This window comes from Rutidosis leptorrhynchoides, chromosome 4 (assembly GCF_046630445.1).
Source record: "Rutidosis leptorrhynchoides isolate AG116_Rl617_1_P2 chromosome 4, CSIRO_AGI_Rlap_v1, whole genome shotgun sequence".
NCBI lineage: Eukaryota > Viridiplantae > Streptophyta > Magnoliopsida > Asterales > Asteraceae > Rutidosis > Rutidosis leptorrhynchoides.
The window spans coordinates 406,197,137-406,203,792 of NC_092336.1; positions in this window are offsets into that span (position 1 = coordinate 406,197,137).

The window sequence follows — 6,656 nt, forward strand, 5'->3', positions numbered from 1 at the left end:
AAGCAGAGTTCCAAACTTGGATGAGCTGTATTCACGATCTCCGCGACTCGCGGAGATCCCAGCCTTTTTATATCGCGACTCGCGGAGCACAGAAATTTCAGAATGCCTATAAAAAGTCGAGAATTCTGCCGAGTTTAAAAAACATAATAATAATAATACTCCGTAGTATAATATAAATAAATATATATAATATATATATATATATATATAAATAAATATATATATATATATATATATATATATATAATATAGATTAGTGTTATATGAGATTAGTTCGGGTTATGTAAAGGTTATTTTACGGGTTTTAAAGTCGGAGCTCTGTCCGTGTAACACTACGCGATAAATAATCAATGTAAGCTATGTTCTCCTTTTTAAATTAATGTCTCATACTTAAGTTATTATTATGCTTATTTAAGACGAAGTAATCATGATGTTGGACTAATTACTAAAATTGGGTAATTGGGCTTTGTACCATAATTGGGGTTTGGACAAAAGAACGACACTTGTGAAAATTAGACTATGGTCTATTAATGGGCTTTATATTTGTTTAACTAAATGATAGTTTGTTAATGTTAATATAAAGATTTACAATTGGGCGTCCCTATAAATAACCATTTACACTCGATCGGACACGATGGGCGGGGTATTTATATGTACGAATAATCGTTCATTTAACCGGACACGGGAATGGATTAATAGCCACTAGAATTATTAAAACAGGGGTGAAATTATGTACAAGGACACTTGGCATAATTGATAACAAAGTATTAAAACCTTGGGTTACACTCAGTCGACATCCTGGTGTAATTATTAAACAAAGTATTAAAATCTTGTTACAGTTTAAGTCCCCAATTAGTTGGAATATTTGACTTCGGGTATAAGGATAATTTGACGAGGACACTCGCACTTTAAATTTATGACCGATGGACTGTTATGGACAAAAACCAGACGGACATATTAAATAATCCAGGATAAAGGACAATTAACCCATGGGCATAAAACTAATATCAACACGTCAAACATCATGATTACGGAAGTTTAAATAAGCATAATATATTTTATTTCATTTTTCCTCGTACTTTTATTTATTGTCATTTTAATTATTGTTATTTATTTTATATTGTTAGTTAAATATCATCATTTACTTTACGCTTCGCTTAAAATATAAATCAACAAACCGGTCATTAAACGGTAAAACCCCCTTTTATATATTATTAATATAATATATTTTGTACGAAAATTGTTTAAAATATAGTGTGAAATAAGCCAGCTCCCTGTGGAACGAACCGGACTTACTAAAAACTATACTACTCTACGATTAGGTACACTGCCTATAGTGTTGTAGCAAGGTTTAGGTATATCCCATTTGTAAATAAATAATTAAAACTTGTGTAATTTGTAACGTATTTCGTAGTAAAATATAGTACTATCACGTACCCCCACGCTACCACATCAGTTTAAAATGAAGCTCTATCAACTGATGAAAGATATCAACAAAAAAAATTTATTTGGTATTGTTAAAGCAGGTTTATCTATTACTTTTTAATTAGTTTTTGTATATAATCTTCTGTTAAAATATTTAATTTTATGTAATGAGTACATACTAATTGAATAATCACTAATATACAACAAAATTTTAGATTATTGAATAATATAAAACATCCTAATTAATAATTTGTTTCTTTATTTTTCAGAAGTCTATACCGTGGAATTTCAGAAACGTGGTTTGACTCATGCCCATATCTGCTTATTCCATGATGAAAGAAAAAATGCCTCAACCAGATGATGTAGATCAGTATATATGTGCTGAAATACCGGATGAAATCAAAGAACCAGAACTTTATCAACTTGTGTCAGATTTAATGATTCACGGTCCTTGCGGTGAAAAGAATCCATCGTGCCAGTGCACTGATTCAGACAGAAAATGTACAAAAAGGTTTCCAAAACCTTTCTCAGATGTAACAAAAACTGATGAAGACGGTTATCCAATTTACCTAAGAAGGGATGATGGAAGAACGGTAACAAAATAAGATCATGAATTGGATAACAAAAGTGTGGTAGCTTATAATCCTTACCTCCTTAAAAGGTACCAAGATCATCTCAATGTTGAGTGGTGTGACCAAGTTGCTTCAATAAGTTATTTGGTCAAATATATCAACAAAGGTAATGATAGGATTACAGCGCAGCTATGTAATACCGAAACTGATGAAATTCAATAGTACTACGATTGTCGATATGTTTCATCGTGTGAAGCCGTTTGATATGGCCAAAATTGACGGTTTTATTTGTGCGGTGTCGTTAGGTCGCAACACGTCAGAATCGGCTACCAAAAGAGAGTAAGGGTTTTATTATTTATATTTAGCTGGGGTTTCCTAGCTATAACTCACCTACTTGTCTTCCTTTTAACGAGTAAGTGGTAAATATAACTCAGGTTCGTATTTTTGTATGTTTGATCAGTAACGTGGGACAAAAGTGCATATATAGTTAACCTTAGCGACAAGCGGTGATAAAGTAAGATTAACTACTAATATATTAATATGACTAAAAAGGTTAAAGATAGATAGGTATGGAGAATAGAATTCTGATGGAGAATTATCGCAGGAGTTAACTTCCTAGGATAAACACTAAACCTCAATCAACGGGGCTATTAACCTAATTGATTTGTCACTAAGAGTTTAGGCCTTGAAGATTCTGGCTAAGACGGATATCCCTACTCCCAACGTTAACCTAAGGGTTTAAACGACCTTATGGATGGAATCTTAGGTGCATGAACAAAGTGGTATACCCATAATGGAAAGTCTCATCTTTTCTTAATCCTAGTTGGTCTAACTAAAGCAATATTCCACCACTTAATACTACGCTATGCCTTAACATTAACAGTCGTGCAATCTTAGATATTCTAAGGTACTGCTAATTGAATTAGAGGTCTCTCCTTTGCGATCACTTATTCAACCCCGGATCATCTTACAACATCTCAAGAACGTTGCTTCTGACGCGAATCATGCTTTTGAGCAAGCTAGTGTTCACTGAACTCTATGTTGTCTACTCTAATCACAACCTAAATGGGCAGCTCTTCTTTGATGAATAATTAATTATTCATACGTAGGTACTATATCCCTATTGTGACGTTAAGCAAACATAACTACTTACCCGTATTCTAGGGTTGATCAAGTCCTAATACTAGGTTATAGCCACGTGAATAAGCGGAAAGGGTGATCCATAAATTAAACTTCTAAACCGTCAAGGTTTCAGCATAACAATAGCATAAGTTTCAGATAAAGTATTCAACATATAATAAACAATTGCAATGGATAGATAGGCATGCAAGATGAAGGCAACTTAAGATAACAAGATAACTTTATTAAATTAAGGAAAGCGTTCACCGTTTACAGACGAGATCCGGACTATTACAAGTGATGACATCCTCTAGACTGTTCCTATTACAATCTTCGGCGTTCGCCTCCTGGTACTTAGTTTCCCGCTCGGAGGTGAGAAGGCCTTGAAAGCTCTAGTGAGAGAAAGTGTATTGTAGTGAGAGAGTGAAGAGAAGTGTGTTGAAATTGGATGACAAAAAGCCCTTAAATAGACTTGAATTTTCCCTACAAACGGCTGGCAGGCCGTTTGGCAGGCCGTTTGCAGGGCCCGTTTTCCAGACCAGCCCGTTTTCAAGGGCCGTTTGCCTTGGCCGTTTGGCAGGCCATTTGTGAGCCAAGCAAGCCGTTTGGTAGGCCGTTTGGCGGGCCGTTTGGCTTACCTGGTCAACTGATTTTCCTGGATCGTAAATTGATTTCTTGTCTTTCACCGTTTTCGCTCTAGAATCTTCGTTTTAGCTCCGATTTTCTCGATTCTTCTTGCATCGTCTTCGTAATAACTTTACCTACAAATTTAACTGAAAAAGTAATTATTTTGCCGAAAAAGATTTGAACTTTATGCTTTTGGGACTCAATATCGGGGGTAAAAACCTGACTTTTTAGCCGATATCAAATATCCCACACTTAGTCTTTGCTTGTCCTCAAGCAAACTTTCGAACCTTAGAAACTGAGGACTTTTATTCGTAGTGATCAAGCGGTTTTTGTTTCGTAAGGCGGAGGAGCGAAAACTTGGTATTATTCCTTTTTGTTATTCCCAAACCTTTTTCCTGCAAGCATGAGAGGAGGTTACATAACTGAGGCTATCTCACTAGGGTCACTCAATTCACTAAAGTGTTTTGGGTGTCCTATAGTTCTAAGAAATAAAATCACTCATAGCTAGTCATGCTCACATTCTTCGTCATAGGCTTGATCAAGACTCAAATCTCCATCACTTATTTGAGAGAACTTTCGGTTATGGTCTCAGCTTGTTTCGTGAAGAGATGGTGGTTTGGAGGTTTTGTGGGATGTGAAAGAATTGATAGGAGTTTGAAAGATCGAATTTTTGATGATCCTTTCAGCTTCTTGTCAGGAATTTCAAGATCGAGCATCCTTCTTTTTAACTGCCAGAAGTTCTTTTCTCGAATCTTTCTCTGGTTCCGTTCTTCTTTCAGAACCTTAATTTTTTTTTTGGCAAACATCTTTTGCTTTTCTCTTCGAGGTCTCCTTTTTATTGGTAGCCTCTTAATAGTTGGCTTGGATGCTCGCGTTTTCTAAAATGGGTTTATAGTGTCTTTCCCGAAAGAATTGATTTTGTCGGGATTATTTATTTATTTATGAAGTGGCTAGAATGGATGGGTAGTGGTAAATGGGATTGTAGAATGGAGATGGAAATGAAGGTGTGTAATGGGGATGTTTTTGTCTTCGCGAATAGCCACGGTTCTAACTTAGTAATCCTCGTCAAAATGTGTGATTCTGAAATGTAGATCAAGAGCAAGTTCTGATTCCGAGATATTAACATCGGCGCGCTCAACGGAAATATAGTGAAGGACTAAAAATGAGTGCTTATAAAGCCTTATTTTGGGGGTGCCTCACAACAATTATAATGGGTTGAATAGCGCCTTTCGTTATGCAATGCTCTTTTGGAATACTTGGTTTGATTTTCGCAAAAAGTTTTAACCTTGTTTTACTCTTTTATCTATTTCGTAGTAAAAACTTTTTGATTTTTTATAGAATTTTATAATCCTTGGTGTTTTATAGTTCGAAAAGTTTTAAGTTTTGTGAAAACTTAGTTTATCAACACTTGAGGTTTTACAAGAATCGTTATGTGCAACATTTGCTATCCCACACTTTAAAATAACATTGTCCTCAATGTTAGGGATACTGCATATCCCACACTTTATGTTTTGAAAGAGGTGTTTTGTTATTAAAAGTTTAGGTGAGGTTTCCAATCTCACACTTAGTTTTTAAAGTGGTGTAGTATTTTGTGTATATTCTATTGAAAAAGTGGTGAAGACGTAGTACTCCCCTATGGTTGCAAGGCGTGTAATCGGATGGCGTCCAATTATGGTTTCTTCAGTTCTCGTATCGGCGTCACCCTCGTTCAGTGCGTCCTTGCTCTAAGTCGTGCTTCCATCTTGTTCGGTCTCGATCGTCGTTTATTTGTGAGGTTTTTATTCATGCAATTTTATTCTAAATATCATACATACTCAAAAACATAAAGTAGTTATGCCAAGATTGGCGTACAGACATAATAATGTAATACAGTAGCATAAGTAATCATAAAAAAAAATAGTTCAGAAATAAGGGAAGTCATGGTTGAGGTGGAGGGTAAGGTAAGGAATACGATACGCTGGTGCGGGGCTGTCGTGGGGGTCGAAGGGCTGATTGCCCCTCATCAGTCATCTCCTCATCTGTAGCGAATTGATGTGCCAATTCCGCCGTGTTCATCCTAGAAGATACCCTGAACTGAATCTCATCTGACCGTGCGATCAGTCCTGTGAGCGATGAGGTGCTTGTATGAATCATAAGCCCCGTACGCCAATTTTTCCACTCTTACAAATCGCTTCCCAAATGCGGGTTCATACCCATACCGTCTATTCCCTGCGTGACTCCCTCAGTCGTATATCGTCTTGCAGCCTGATCCTACACGGAAGCCTGAGCATCGACGGATGTATCTCTGTGAGTGCTCATGTGGGATGTGTCAAACAGGTTTTCGACAAAACCCGCGGCCCTGTGCTCGGTTCCCTAGGAGGAGGTGGGGATGACTGTATGCTGCGTGTACTGATGCTGATGAGGAGGAAATGGGGGTCTTGTATACTAACGGCTCGGGCTTGCACCTCTTGGGTCCCTGTGGGATACTAGTACCGGATACTCGTGAGGATATGGCGGAACATTTAGATGTCTGCCTGCGTAATGTGTGAAGTGGTCTGTAAAGTCCCGTCCTAATCTATAAGAACGAATACAATAACATATGATTACATCGCGAGGTATTTGACCTCTATATGATACATTTTACAAACATTGCATTCGTTTTAAAAGACAAACTTTCATTACATCGAAAGTTGACAGGCATGCATACCATTTCATAATATCTATCTATAAATGATCTAATCTGTCATTTACTTAATCATAATCTTTACTGAAATCAACGTCTCGAATGCAACGTCTTTCGAAATATGCCATGAATGACTCCAAGTAATATCCTTAAAATGAGCTAATGCACAGCGGAAGATTTCTTTAATACCTGAGAATAAACATGCTTTAAAGTGTCAACCAAAAGGTTGGTGAGTTCATTATTTTATCATA